Source organism: Dipteris shenzhenensis, chromosome 32, assembly GCF_047967505.1.
Source record: "Dipteris shenzhenensis isolate YYH24624 ecotype China chromosome 32, Dip_SZ_1.0, whole genome shotgun sequence".
NCBI lineage: Eukaryota > Viridiplantae > Streptophyta > Polypodiopsida > Gleicheniales > Dipteridaceae > Dipteris > Dipteris shenzhenensis.
Window position 1 is genome coordinate 26223970 of NC_141627.1, and position 16228 is coordinate 26240197.

Consider the following 16228-nt stretch of genomic DNA (forward strand, 5'->3'; position numbering starts at 1 on the left):
ATCCCCTCCCCCCAATCAACCAAAAGAAAAAGTGCATCAGTATGGAAATGAAAAGAATACCACCATAAGAATACCACCAAATTAAAATAATACACCATCAGTATGAAAATGAAATGAATACTACCATATAATGCAAAGAATGCCAAAAGTAACCTACATGTATATTGAGGTAACCTGCATACATCTTCTACATTGCATACAACATAGTAAACTGAAAGTTTTAAAGACACCACAAACATTTAAAACTTTTATGTATCTATTTCACTACTGTCACTCTCATCACCTGAGTCCTGATCATTAAATACAATTGCCACATTTCTCCTCTCTCTCTCATTGAACATAACTTTTGCAAGATTATCTCGCCTACGTGCACCACCAACTTGGAATGATTCAAGTGGCACAGTTTTCGCGCATATGCTACTCCACAGACATGTCAGGTTGCAAAACAAAGATGTAACCTCCGCAAGTCCAACTTGAAGCCCATTGTGAATGACAGGATCCAAACATTGTTTGCCCTTTCCAACTCTAGTTAGGCCTCTCTAACCCAACCATCATCAAATGAATCCCCATGCATGATACACATGTTATGAAGGACCAAACACATGCTGACCATCTTCGGCACATTCTGCAATAGCATGTCACACCTCTTGAGTATAATCCTAAAGCGACCTTCTAGCATTCCAAAAGCTCGCTCCACGGGCATCTTGGAACTAGATTGAATTGGTTCCAGAAGTAATGCTCGTGGGATAATCCGTCTTTACTTCCTTTAAAGGGAGGAAGCGTCCAAAACCTGGCAGGGTAAGCATAGTCACCAAGGAAACAATAATTTCCTAGCATGTTTGATTCGCACCTTTGTCCTAGATCACTTCATTGGAACACATTCTAGTCATGCATAGAGCTTGCCCAACTAATGTCGTAATCCCAAACTGAACAATTAGCAACAACCGTCATTTGCAAAATTATTGAATGAAATCCTTTTTGGTTAAAGTAGTCCTCATGGTGCTCACGAGGGGCAATAATAGGAATATGGCTACCGTCTACTGCACCAATGACAAATGGAATGCATTGTATTGCCTTGAATCCACCAGCCAAAAGACTCATCCTTTCTGAGGAAGGCCATTTAATATAAAGGTCATCGAGTCCTGACGTGGAGATGGCGTCATAGAACTCCATGACTACCTTTCGGCACGAGGCTGTGGAGATCCCATACAAATTTGCAATTACTTGTAAGTTGGATCCCATAGCTAGATGGTGCAGAGCTACACATACTACTTTTTCCGTTAGCCCACCCCCTCCATCTTCATCTCTACCTCCCATCATCTTCCTCCCCACCACCTCCAATTTTTTTCTATCCATCCCCCATTTCCCCAACTCAAGATAATCATCCTTTCCCCCTCCACCTCCACTCTACCATCTCTCTAGCTCTCTCTACACCACCATCACCCTCCACTCCACCTCTCTCTACACCACCATCACCCTCCACTCAACCATCTCTCTACACCCCCATCTTCTTACACTCCCTATCCCCTTTTTCCCCTTCCCCTACCCTTCCCCCCCCCACCTCCACCTCCACTCCCCCCACCCACTTCCACCCCCCCCCTGCACACCCTCTCCACATCCACCCCCCTCCACCTCCCCTCTCCACCCCCCCTCCCACCCCCCCCCCCTCCATCTCCACCTCCCCCCTCCACCCGCTCCCCCTCCACCTCAACCTCCCCCCTCCACCCCCTCCACCTCCACCTCTACCCTTCCCCCAACCCCCCCTCCCTACACCTTAACCCAACCCCCCCTCCTCCACCCACCTTGTGCGCCATGAGGGCCCCCCGCACCGTGCTGGCCTTCGAGTGTTGCCCATTGTCGAGCATCGTACTGCACACGCGGGAGCCACACTAGGTGCGACAGTGCCATCGAGTACCGCATTGCATGTGTGGGTGTCGCGCCACCCGGCGTCACGCATCGCTAGTCTACTACCACCACCATAAAAGCTAGTCACATTGCACCATCGCCACATCATCACACTCCGTCGATGCACAGCACAAAGAGAGAGAGAGAGAGAGAGAGAGAGAGAGGGGGGGGGGGGGATAGAAGAGAGAGACTAGCCATCCCTTAAGTTAGTCAAGCTAACCGTAGGAAATTAGGTCACGGTAGGCCCAAAAAAATAAGAAAAATAAAAAAAAAGAGGGAGGAACAAACTCATAATTAATTAGGGACAGTAGTTTAGGTTAGGTTATGCAATCCTCCCTCTTAAACACACACCCCCACCTCACCTATTTATTTATTTTTATTTTTTAAAACAAGTAAGGTCTCTTAAAAGTGCGCATTTTTGTCCCTTCTTTGGGGGCCCGTATTTTGGCCATTTGAAGGCCAAGTTGCATCCCAGCTGAACGCAAATTTCACGAATGCAAAGACTTATATCAAACAAAAAATTTCAAGCCTTTTTACTATCATTTTGAGTCTCGATAGTTGCCATCACATAGGCACTAATTTTGATCCATCGATTGCATAGTTTTTGCCATTTTTGGGCTATGAAGATCGAAATCAATTGTGAATTTTAAACTCAAAAGCACTCACTTTAAAGATACAACTAGGCATTGTGTATGCACCTAAGATTTAGACGAAGACTAGCACCTGCATACTTTCACGAACTTTCTTCTGCCTTCAACGCTCTCCAAGAACTCAACCTCTCACCATCGACAAGTAGCATGGAGGACCTAAGGGTTGAAGAAGAGATAGATAACAATGATTTGCATCCTGCAAATTACTTTGGTCAACAATGCAACCACAACAACAACAACAATAGCAAAAGGCACTTTGAAATTTTTAAGAATGCCAAAGTACAATGGACGAGGGGATCCCGTCAGATTCCTTTTTACTGAGAAATTGCCTACACTGCGGGAGAGTTTCAAGGAATAGATAGAATCTTCACAATACTTCCCCCCACCTAAAGATGAGGAAAAGGTTATCTCAGTAAAATTTAGTGCTAGGGATGACATAAAAGATGTAGCCATCCCGTTGAAGCATAAAGCCTTTGGCCAATACCCTGCAATAGTGGACGGCAGAGCTGGAGTAAACATTTTAGAAAAATATCTTTATGAAGAATGGGGCCTACCTCTGATGCAAAAGGCCACTTTCAACATCTGCCTACCCAACCACAATAAAAGGAAACCATTGGGTATCGTTGACAATGTGTGAACAAAAATTTTTGGAGTCAAGTTCACTCTCTAGTTTACTATCTTGGATCTTCCCAAGGGCGTTGTGGATGGTGTTAATGCTTGAGGCATTTGGCTCTTATTGGCATTATATCTTCCATTATTTTGTCATTGTTGCAGGTTGACATTTTCTTTTGGGCCAGATTTGCTCATATGGATGCATAGTATATGCACGAGTCAAATGCATTTTTGATGCTTTGAGCCTTGAGTTTTGGTGACACTATCGTTCATTAACACAGACATATTGGGTGCACCTAGTATTTGGTGTGATTTCTCTCTTATAGGTACTAGCATTTGGGATTTTGTTTCATTTGCATCATGGCATCCTCTTCCATGTCTGAAAAGAAGTTTTTTAGCATTAAAAAGTTTGATGGGACAAACTTTTCTTTGTGCAAAGAACAGATAAGGGATGTGCTTATTCAAAAGAAGCAAATTAAACCCTTGGCAGGGGTTGAAGCTAAGCCTGCAGATATGTTTGAGGATGATTGGAATGAGTTGGATGCATTAGCAAAGTCTACTATTAAACTTCATCTTGCAGAGTTGGAGCCATAGCATACCAGATATTGTTGGGAAAGATGGCTTTGGGAAGCTTCAGTACTCCATGATTGGGGCACTGATAGAATCACAATCCAAAATAGAGAAATTGCTATCAAGATAAATTTGGGAACAGGGGAAATCAAACCCACTATTCCTAAAAATGTTGGACACTTCCTCCACTATAGCCACCAGTCCTGCATCCCCTATACCTACAAATGTACTAAAACCCATAGAAGGGGATACACAAAGTGACACTTCCTCCACTATAGCCACCAGTCCTGCATCGCTTGTACCAACAAATGTACTAAAACCCATAGAAGGGGATACACAAAGTGACATCAATAATTGGATATAGGCATTGGCTACAATAGATTACTATAAAACAATGCATCCAATGTTGCTAGATGTGGATGCCCAAATGAAGCACCAATCTGGAATGACAAACCAGAAGAGGTGGAAATCCAAGTCTTCATGGCAAGCATTGAGTGGGATAGAGAAGGTTACAATGCAGTTTTTGATTGAGATCTACAAACAAAAGCTTATAATGCCACCTTGAAAGGCCTAGTGTTTGACAATGACTTAGCAATCCTGTAAGCACTCATGGCCCTTAGGCCTTCATGGCACTTTGAGGTGCTTGCTTGGCTGCTAGCTCCATTGGATGTGGTGGAAGATGTTTGGTCCAATTCATCTGTGCTCTCTTGCTCTTATTTTTTGTTAGTATTCACCATTTCACTCTTCATTCTCACATTGGGTTTGAACTTTCAAAGTTTTTTGCTTTGTGAGACTAGTGATGGATTTTTAGTAGGAGTCTCACTCCCAAGGAGCGGTTATTCAGCCATACAGACACCTTCAAGCCCTTTAGGATCCCATTCAAAAATTGGGGACTCAGGTGGTTTTGTGGGCTTAGTCAAATACAATTCCACCACTCTGGTCTGCATTCTTTCTAATTCATTGAATTGCTCTATCTTGGCCTTTTGGGTGTTGCACACCCTCCTTCCTGGACCAATTGCTATTGGCTAGTGCTGGAGGGTCTTTCTTGGGGGAAGTTCCCGATTACTTCAAAAACCACACTAGGGGAGAAGCAACAATAGTGCAAGGAAGCATGGACACTTGAGACAATTGCTTGGAATACCAAAGTAGAACTCAACACAATGCCCCAAAGAGTGTCCCAAGGAAGGCTCAAGCACTTGACTCTTGAACCTTTGAAATGTAGCTGGTGCATTAGTCAACCCAAAAGGCATTACTCTATAAGCAAAAACTCCCCAAGGTGTGACAAATGATGTCTTCTTTTGATCTTCCTCCTGAATGAAAATTTGAAAGTATCCAGATTACCCATCACATACATAATATATCTCATGCCCTGCTACTTGGTCTAGTATTTCATCTTGGAATGGCAAAGGAAAATGATCCCTCTTAGTGCATGCATTTAAAGAACGAAAGTCCACACACACCCGCCACTTATTTCCTTTCTTCAGTGTGACAACTACAGGAGATATCCAACTTAGGGCTTAGAGCAAGTTCCCATGCCACTTAAGGCTAGGGCTACTATTGGGAATTTGTTAGTGTCTGCATGTTCAACTATTCATGGATTTGAAATCCATTGCAAGTTTTGATGTGACCTAAAGGCTTGGTGGAGAGAAAGAAAGCTAACTCATTGGCTAAGAATATAGAGGACTTCTCTTGCCAAAGAAATAGGTGTGCATTTCAGTGGGAGCTACTTGCATCAATTGATTTTGGTTCGTCCAAGAATATCCAACCTATATTTCATTAAATTTGGAATTTTCTCCTCAGTTTTGGGTAGCTAAAAAATCCTTCTCAAATGAAAAATTATTTTTAAGACACCTTAATTAAGGCTTTAAGAGAAGAACCAACAATGCCCAAACAATAGTGGTTTGATGTCTTTAATTAGGATCACAAAAAGTATAAGTTATTGAAACTAGAATGACCAGAACCAAGAGCTAATATTTTACATATTAAACTCCCAAACATCTTGTAGTGCTTCAAAGCTTCACAAGGCCTTGCCTTATGCCTAAAAAGTCAAAACATTCATTAAATCCTCCTATTAAATTTTGCATTTACATTGAAACTTGAACATAAAAAACAATGCTCACAACAAACATAAAGTAGGAACTGTGAAGCCTCTTTCTTATTTTCAAGAGCCTTTTATTATAGATTACATGTCTAAAGACAGATTTAGGTCCTTTGCAGTATAAAATCCATGCTCAATCCATGTTTCTCAAGAAGTTACAACTATAGAGAAATTAGTGCATTGACTTTCTTTGCATACTTGTATTTTCACACATTGGATTTAAACACAATGCTGTTATGATAATTCTTCATCTGCACCATCTCCTTCTACTTTTGCCTTGGCAAGCATCCTTTAAATTTTCTTTTAGATTCCCTATATAGTATTCTAGTATTCTTATTTTCTGTTTGGCCACATGTTGCTTCATGTGTTTCTTGGTTTTCTCATTTTCTCTTTGGCCATATATTGCTTCATATTTTTCTTGATTTTCTTAGCCTTTGCTTACCAATGCACGCATGTGCACATGCGCGCGCACACACACACACACACATACACACACACACACACACATGTATTGCGAAGATAGTGGGAGAGACGGAAGGAGTCTCACTTGCGGCTTTCTCACATACACAATGGGGGAATACACACAAAGGTGGAGGCTGAAAATAGTTTTCCTCTTCTTAGTTGTGAAAGCCAAAAGAACTCTAGTATAAAGAAATAGAAGAACCCTATATGTGGGTCTCAAACCAAACTCAGCTAACTAAGGTGGCATACTAACTAAGCCATGAACTAGAGTACATAAGGATAGCTGTCATCCAGCTATTATTCATGGGCAGGTACCAACAGCATCTGCAGCTAATAAGTCAGTGACATAAATGCACAATGGTCACCTTGGCATATCACGAGTGGAGCTCGATATCTCAACACTCCCCCTCAAGCTCAAACCCAATTCCTGCACACCAAGCAGGTCTTTGAACTTGCGCAGCTTCTCTGTGCCCAATGCCTTCATGAATATGTCAGCTACCTGATCCTCTGTGTTGACATAAACTAGATCAATAAGATCTAGTAAAACCTTCTCCCACACATAGTGATAATGCACCTCAATGTGCTTTGTTCTAGCATGATAGATTGGGTTATTTGCCAAGTGTATACTGCTCATGTTGTCATAATAAATGACAACTGGCCCATCTGTAGACTAATGCGTATCATAAAGTAGCTTATGCAACCAAGCTACCTCACATGTAGCCATTGTTGCACCCCTATACTCAGCCTCTGTGCTCGACAAGGCAACTGTAGGCTATTTCTTACTGCTCCAAGTGACTGCAGCACTCCCAAAAGAGAACACATATACACTAGTAGATCGTGTATCAGAAATACTAGTAGCCCAATCAGCATCAGTGTATCCATGCAACTGTATCTGAACCCCAGTATCATAAAATAGTCCATACTGCAATGTGGACTTCACATACCTGAGTATACGTCTAGCTGCATCCAAATGCAGTTTCCTTGGAGCCAGCATAAACTGACTTACCAATCCAACAGCATAGCTCAAATCTGGCCTGGTAATAGTCATATAAATCAAACTTCCTATTATGCATCTGTACATAGTAGGGTCTTCCAGAAGCTCACCTGCATCTATGCTCAGCTTCACATTCTGCTCCAAAGGAATTGAAATAGGCTTACAGCCTCTCATCCCATATTTGGACAGCATGTCCAATCCATACTGCCTCTGCAAGAGCCGTATCCCACTTGGTGATCTAATCACCTCAATGCCCAAGGAATAACACAGCTCTCCCAAATCCTTCATCTCAAAATTCTGCTTCAATAGCATTTTCACATGAAGGATATCTTCATCACTATCACCTATGATGATCAAATCATCAAATAAATGACAAGCAGCATAATACCTTTCTCTGTTTTTCTCACATAAAGTGAGAAATTTGCCTTGGAAATCTGAAAGCCAATAGTGACAAGATACTGTCCTATCTTGTCAGACCATGCTCTAGGTGCTTCAAGCCATACAAGGCTTTCTTTAACCTACAAACAAACTCAGGATGAATAGCATGAACATAATCTGGTGGCTGCTCCATAAAGACCTCTTCTTGCAAATCACCATGCAAGAAGGCATTCTTTACATCCATCTGATGTAAAGACCATCCCTTTGATGCAGCCATAGTAATGACTGCTCTTACAGTTGCCATCCTTGCAACCGGACTAAATGTTTCTTTATAATCAATGCCATATATCGGTGCATACCCCTTGACAACTAATCTTGCCTTGTATCTGTTCATAGAACCATCTGCATTGTGCTTCATCTTATAAACCCACTTACAGCTAATTGCATTCTTGTCTTTAGGCAAAGGCACTAATTCCCATGTAGCATTTGCTTCCAAGGCATCCATTTCTTCATCCATGGCTTTCTCCCATTTTTCTTTTCCCATGGCTTGCTCAAAAGAAGTGGGTTCTGGTTCCTGTATCACTTTGACCATATAGGCATAGTGAATGGCTGTAAATTCATTATATTTCAGCCTATCCACAGGATACCTAGCTCTGGTAGACCTGTGCAAAATAGGCTCACTTCCAGGTGCTCTCAAAACACCCCTGGTCTTCCTTACTCCAAGTGTAACAACAAAAGGAATACCCAACTCATCATCAATGCTCTGTTCTGAGCCACTGGATTCACCATCCACATAAGAGTGACCTACATTCACATCAAACATGGGCTGATCTACCTTCTCTTTTCCTTTTTATGATACCTGCATACCACTATCTGCATTGCTTTGAGGAGATTCTCTTGATCTCAATCTGCCTTGTCCATGGCGAAGTATGTGTACCACTACTAGAGGACACTGTAGGTCCATTAATATTTTGTGATTGCTGCTGGTTATAGCATCTATACCCTTTCTGCTGCAGAGAATAACCAATAAAGATGCACTTTTCAACTTTTGGATCCAACTTGGACCTCAACTCATCTGGCACATGAACATAGGCAATGCAACCAAAAATTTTCAAATGAGAAATATCTGGTTTCCTACCAGCATACATCTCCTCTGGCGTCATGCCATGTATTGTTGCAGTGGGAGTCCTGTTCATTATATAAATTGTTGTAGCAACTGCTTTAGCCTAATAATAATATGATAGGCCTTTTTCATTTAGCATGGCCTGAGAAACCTCTCCAATATGCCTGTTTTTCCTTTCTGCAAGTCCATTTTGCTGTGGGGTATGACTGCATGAATATTGCTGCTTTATGCCATGCTCCTACAGGAACCTTGCAAACTCATTTGAGAGGTACTCTCCCCTTCCATCTGACCTTAGGCATTTTATTTACAGGCCTGTTTCTTTTTCAACCATAGCTTTAAAAGCTTTGAAATGCCCAAACACTTCACTTTTCTTTTTTATAAAATACACCCAAACTTTTCTGCTGTAGTCATCAATAAAAGTAACAAAATAATGATAGCCTCCATTAGATGCAACTTTAGTAGTCCACACATCAGAGTGGATTAATTCCAATGGCTTCTTACTCTCTTGAACATGTCTAGGAAATGGTTTCCTTGCCTATTTTCCAAATTGACAGGCTTCACATACCTTATGCATTTCTGCAACCTTGAATTTAGGCAATCCTGCAACAATATTTTGGGCTTACATTAATTTAAGTCATTGTACATTAACATGACCAATGCATTTATGCCAGATATCAATATCTGTAACTACACCGGTCCCATGTACAAACATTGCTGCACTCAATTCAGGCATGTCTACATCCAATGTAAACATCCTGCCCTTCTTCTTTCCTTTTGCTATCAAGCGACCGTTATTTCTCATATCCTCAACAAAGCATCCATGAGAATTAAATCTGACCTGCAAGCCCTGCTCAACATTTGACCAATAGAAACTAGGTTTTTGGTGATATTCGGGACATGAAATACATCAAATAGGTATTTCTTTTTCCCATCCTGCATAGACAAAGGAATTTTACCAATCTACACACTAGGATGTGTAGTATCATCACCAGTCTCCACAAATCCCAGTCTTTCCATTTTCCTTGCATCTTGCATCCATTCTGCATGACCTATTATGTGGTTTGACGCACCTGAGTCAACATACCACACCATTGCTTTCTTTTGCACTTGTCACAGAATTGGTCATGTGCTGCACCATAAACAGATGCTCATTTCTGTCATCACCCTGTCTACTAGAAGATGCATAATTCCCTACATCGTTCTTATCTGTAACCTAGGCATAGGGCCACTAGAGAATTTGACCTCCCATCTCATTGATCCATAGCACAGAAACATCGTTGATGTAATCATTCCCCAAAACATTTGGTTAAATCCATTCTATTAAATTCACACAAGTCCCATCTCCTTAAACATACAAGCACAACTGGTGATGCTTTTTATCAATGGGATTCCTGCAAATCACATATCAAGCACTTCATGGATTCTCAATGGATGGTAGATGTACGAGTGTGTTGCTTAAAAAAACCAAAGGGGAGGGAATCTCAATTGGTGGAGGAAAGTGATCTACCCCATGCCTATGTCCCCATCATTATGTCTTTATTTTTATGTCTGTACATTGTGATGTGCATGTTTTGTTGTTATCAGCATGGGGCCACTAACTTAGGCATAGGGCCACTAGTGAATTCGACCTCCCATCTCATTCATCCATAGAACCGAAATAACATCGATGCAATCATCCCCAAAACATTCTATGAAATCCATTCTATAACATCCACATGAGTCCCACCTTCCAACTAAAAAATAAAAGCACAACTGTGATGATTCTTATAAATGGGATTCATGCACTTCTGGAAATCACATATCAAGAACTCCATAGATTATAGAAGCTCCTAACCTTGGGTTCAAACATCTTTCTACAAAAGAAAGAGAAGGGGAGGGAATCTCAATTGGGAGGCAAGGATTGTGGCTTGCCACAGGTTTCGTACAAATTCAGGAAGCACAAAACTTCATTTGCTCATGGTTACTGAATCACATGTTTCCCCAATCCAATATGTGTATCATGCACCCCACAACAAATGGATCATGTTGAAGTGTTGTATGAAGGAGATTATCTCAGTCATTTCTCTCTATGCCCGTAACTAAGTCATTTCTCTCTATGGGAATCTTTGCAATCTAGAAATGGTAATTATAACATAATGGGGGATTTCAATATGGTGGAATGCAAGGCAGATAGATGGCTTGGAAAGGGAACATGCATCAGAGGCACTGAATTACTGTCTTGGGAAGAATGCAAGGATCACTGGCAGTTGGTGGATGTGGGATCAACCAGGGATTTCACTTGGTGCAATAGTCAAATTTGGGACAATAAAAGGGAGGCCAAATTGGATAGGTTCTATGTCTCTCAGGGGTAACTGAATAGTCACCTTTCCTTAAAAGTAGAAACTTTCTCTTCTTTAAGTTTATCATACCATAAACCTATCTCACTTAGATGTGAATTTGGTTCTAGTGAGAGAAGCACTTCTTGGTTTAAAGCTAACCCTAAACTCTTCTTGTTGAAGAGTGTTGAAACCTTAATTGGTAAGGCTTGGCATAATGCTTTCTCTAAGCACACTTCAGCCTCAGAAGCTTGGGCATTGGCTATTCATGATACTCAAATCATCTTAAAAATAGCTAGAAAGAAAAGAGCTAAGATTAGGGCTTAGAGAATGGATAGAATTCAAAGTAATATTAGTGTTCTAGAACAAAAAGGCCAGAGCTGGAGATGTGGATGCCCAATTAGAACTGCTAAGTGCTAAAAAGGACCTCAGGATGCAAGAACAAATCATATTAAATGATTCCAAAATATACTTCAGGGACTGGTGGGCAGGGAAGATTGATAAACCCACTAAGGAAACTTTCAGTATAATCAGAAAGAAAGAGATTGCAGGAGGAGATTCCCCTTCTTAAAAGAGCAAATGGCTCCTCCTCTATAACTATAGGAGAGAATCTTAATTTTATTCAGCAACATTTTTAGAACTTACTTTCTAGCACCATCACCCCAAATGAGGACATCCAGAGAGCTAGACAGCTATGTCAAATTACAAGGGAGAAAGTTGTCAAACGGTTTGATCTACCCTATTTAGAGAGACCCTTTACTTTAGAAGAGTTGAAGGAAACTGTGTCAGTTATGGTGGATGGTAAGACACCTGGGGAAGATGGACTACCTATTGAGTTCTATAAGTCTTTTTGGGAACTAGTTGGCCCCTATCTTTTATTGCTATGGCAAGAAATCTTGGTGAAAGGTGCTCTCCCCCTTCATATTAGTGGGGGCATCATCAAATTAATCCCTAAAGAGGGCCTCAAAGATGAGCTCAATAATTGGAGACCCTTAACAATGCTAAACTATAGTTATAAAATTTTTGCAAAAGCTCTAGCTTTTAGGGTACAAGGCAAGATGAAAGAGTGGATTCTATCTAAGCAGGCAAAAGGGGTTTATTAAAGGAAGTCACCTTCTTGAAGCCATCATTAATATCTGGGAAGGGTGTAAGTATGCTAAAGAAACTAAACTGGAATGGGATTTCATAATCCAATCTTTACAGGACATAGCTCTGGGTCCTTCTTTTGTGTCAAATGTCAAGCTTCTTCTCACTAATGCCACAGTCAAGGTCAATGTCAATGGGAAGATGAGTGAGCCCTTTTTTTTGAAAAGGTCAATCAGACAAGGCTACGCCTTAGCTCCTCTTTTGTTTGCTATAGTCGCAAATTCTCTGCTTCTCAAAAGTCAAATCCAAACAACTGTTCTGTCCAGCAGTAGTCTTGTGGGGAGGCAATAATAAAATATCTATGGTAAGGTGGAGCTACTGTATCAAGCCCAAGGAAGAGGGGGGGCTAGGTGTGATAAATATCTCAGATGCTGCCAAAAAATTTCTACTACTTGGATTATCAAATCTCTATTACATCTAGATGATGATTGGGCTCAACTTCTAATGAGAAACATGAGACACATTAGACCCTACAAAGCTCCCAATTGGAAGAATTATCCTATTGCCTTTGCTACTTTTAACCCTAAACCCTACAAGACCAAGGGTAGCCTCCTTTAGAAGTCTATCTGGGGTGCCTTTGAAGATACAAAAGCTTTTCTACAATTCTCTAATAAAGGGGCATTTATGGCCATAGACTCAGTGTGGGTGTCAACAATATTCAAAAGTTGCACATTGATAGATGAACAATTAACAGTGGCAGTTAGTCTTTTCAAGAAGGGAATTCAATGTCAGGGACAGTTGTGGAACAAAGAACTCTTCAAATGGAAGACATGTTAGGAAATCAAAAGGGAATTTCCCTCACTAACCAAAATTAGGGGCTGGTCATGGGTAGGTTGGACTTATGGAACAGAGAAATTGTTGGAAAGGAGGTTCTGTCCTTTGCTTACATAAAGAATTCAATTGGGTACCCTCCTTACTGCCAATACCAACACCTACTACTACTGACATGGATGATCTCTTTAGAACCCTCAATGCGAGATGAAATCTGAGGGATGATAGAGCTATGTGGTATGCCACATTCCACAGAATATGGATTAGAATTGTGCCTGAGAAAATGTCTTACCTTACTTGGCTTATTCTTCATAAAGTAGTTTGGACTAATGCTAGAGGACTCATAATTGGTAAGGGATATGGCAAATGTCTGACATGCCTGGACTCTATGGAGGATGTTTTTCACTTATTTGTTGCTTGCCCTCAGGCCGAAAGAGTATGGAAATTTCTTGAAAAGAAAAAGAGTATGGAAGTTAATTCAGATTGAGTGTGGAGAACTTGTGAATTGGAAAGTTATTTTACTAGGTGATGCATGCAAAGTAAGGCATGAGCCTTGGTTCCAAATAAGGGCTCATGCTCTCTGGGTCATATGGATCTCTAGAAATAATTTTCAGTTTAACCATAAAGATTTATGTACTGATGCTCTATTTGCTTCGGTGGGACAAGAGAAAAGATGTCTTGACTTCTTCATTAGTGCCTACAATCTTGAACACCAAAGATTGAATGCATGCATTTCAAGACATAAGTACCATTGTTTTATTTAGATGAATACTCCTGTTACAGATACATAGAGCCCCTTTGTTGTTGGTACCAGTACACAGAGCCCCTTTGTTCCCTCATCAACCTCTATTGCTACTACTTACACACAGTTTCCCTTAGTTGTTATTGGTCCCTCTCTGTATTCTCATGTGGTTGGCCTCTTCCATCAATCCCCATCTATGGATGTTGACACATCAACTCAATTACCTTTTTCTTCTTCTGGTTCCTGCACTCAAGTTCCCTATGCTGGCCTCTCCACTCAGCTACCTTCTGCCCTCTCCTATCAGAATCAGGGACTTGTTGTGGTGTTACCTACCCAAGGACAAGAGTTGGATGAGATGTCTATTGACCCTTCTCAAGGAGTTGCTGCTGATCCTGATCACTCTTTTGATACTACTGCTGTTGTTGCTATAGATTCAGTACACACTAGTGACTCTAAGGAGGAAGCTTCTAGCTTCTCCTTCCATTTCTGAGAAGCTCCTCTCAATATTTTTTAAGGAATCTACTCTCTTTGTTTTTTGTCTCTCTTGTTGTAAGAGAGGAAGTGCATATGTGAACAAAACTTTTGTTTTTGTTGATCTCTGATGATGTACAAAAATGCTTTAAATTAATATAATCACTTTTTTTTCCAAAAATTTAAGAAAAGCAAGTATCCTTGATAGAAGCTTCTTCAGGGCATGAGGAAAGAGAGATAATGATGGCTAAACAGTGGTAAAGCAATAGAAGAAGAAGAGATGAGGAACATCAAGAAGAGGAATGTTGTAGTAAGAAAAAGAAGGCATCTAGAAGGAGAATTAGCCAGTCAGACTTTCCATTAGGACAAGACATTGGAAACTCTGCCATTGTTGTCCGACCTTAAAGAAAAGGAAGCTCATATCACCTTTGGTCATTCATTTTCTTTGTCTCCAAAACTACAAAAAGAATGGGGAAAGCTAGCAAGCACAAGGGTGTTAAAGAAGAAAAATAAGAAAAGTGTCATTCCTATTATTCAAAAGGTAGATATAGATGTTGGTGATGATGTACCTATGGTTGATGTGATCATCAATGGTGGTCAAGTGATTTATAATGTTTACATTGATGAAGGTGCATCAATTAATGTCATGAGTGAGAAGACCATGATAGATGTTGATTTAAAATACTCTAGTACTACATCTCCCTATCGCATCAAATTTGTTGACAACTCTAGGGTAAAGACCTTGGGAGTTGTGAAGAAGCTAGAAGTGGATGTATGTGGAATTTTCGTGCCGATTACTTTTCAAGTAATACCTACCAAGCTAGATGCATGTGCCTATCCATTGATTTTGGGAAGGCCTTGGCTATGCAAGGTGAAATCTATTCAAAAGTAGGATACTAGGGAATTGATTTTATAGGGAAATGATAAGAAGGTGCACTACAACATCAGAAGCCGCAAAAAGGAAGTTGTCAACAAGGAGTCTTCAACATCAGAGATTTTTAGCTTTGACTTAATCTATGAAGAAGAAGAGATAGGGTATAGCTTCGAGGAGTCCAACTCAGAGGGTGAGGTGGAAGGAGCGGCCTTTGGTCTTTGTCTTGGTGCTGATTGAGAGGAGTCAGGAGGGAACAAGGTGGTGGTACAAGAAGATCCTATAGAGACACTTCATGTGGAGGATGTGAACATACTGAATGATGCCAACACAATGAAAAGCTTCTTGGTGATTCTCTATCGGTAGTGAGAAGCTCCAGTACTTGGATATGTTAAATGATTTCCCATCTCTTTTTGTAGCAAGCTATTCACACAGGTTCGACCAGTGTCTCTTATGGAGCACAAGATTTAGTTGAAGCCGGAAAGCAAGCCAGTTGTACAATGCTTATGGTGATTAGGGATGATCCAAGTTGAGGCACTAAAGAAAGAGGCAACACAATTACTTGAGGCTAGATTCATCTTTCCCGTTGATGATTCAGAATTCCCAAGGGATAGGTGCATGGTGAAGTCAATGGAGAATGGATGCAGCAGCTAAGAAACAACATAAGCATGTGAAGATAGTGGGAGAGAGGGAAGGAGTCTCACTTGCGGCATTCTCACATACACAATGGGGGACTACACGCAAAGGTGGAGGCTAAATACAGTTTTCCTCTTCTTAGTTGTGAAAGCCAAAAGAACTCTAGTACAAAGAAATAGAAGAACCCTATATGTGGGTCTCAAACCAAACTCAGCTAACTAAGGTGGCATACTAACTGAGCCACGAACTATAGTAGATAAGGATAGCTATCATCCAGCTATTATTCATGGGCGGTGTACTAACCGCATCTGCAGCTAACAAGTCGGTGACATAAATGCACAATGATCACCTTGGCATATCACAAGTAGAGCTCGATATCTCAACACTCCCCCTCAAGCTCAATCCCAATTCCTGCACACCAAGTAGGTCTCTGAACTTGCACAGCTTCTCTGTACCCAATGCCTTCGTGAATATGTCAGCTACC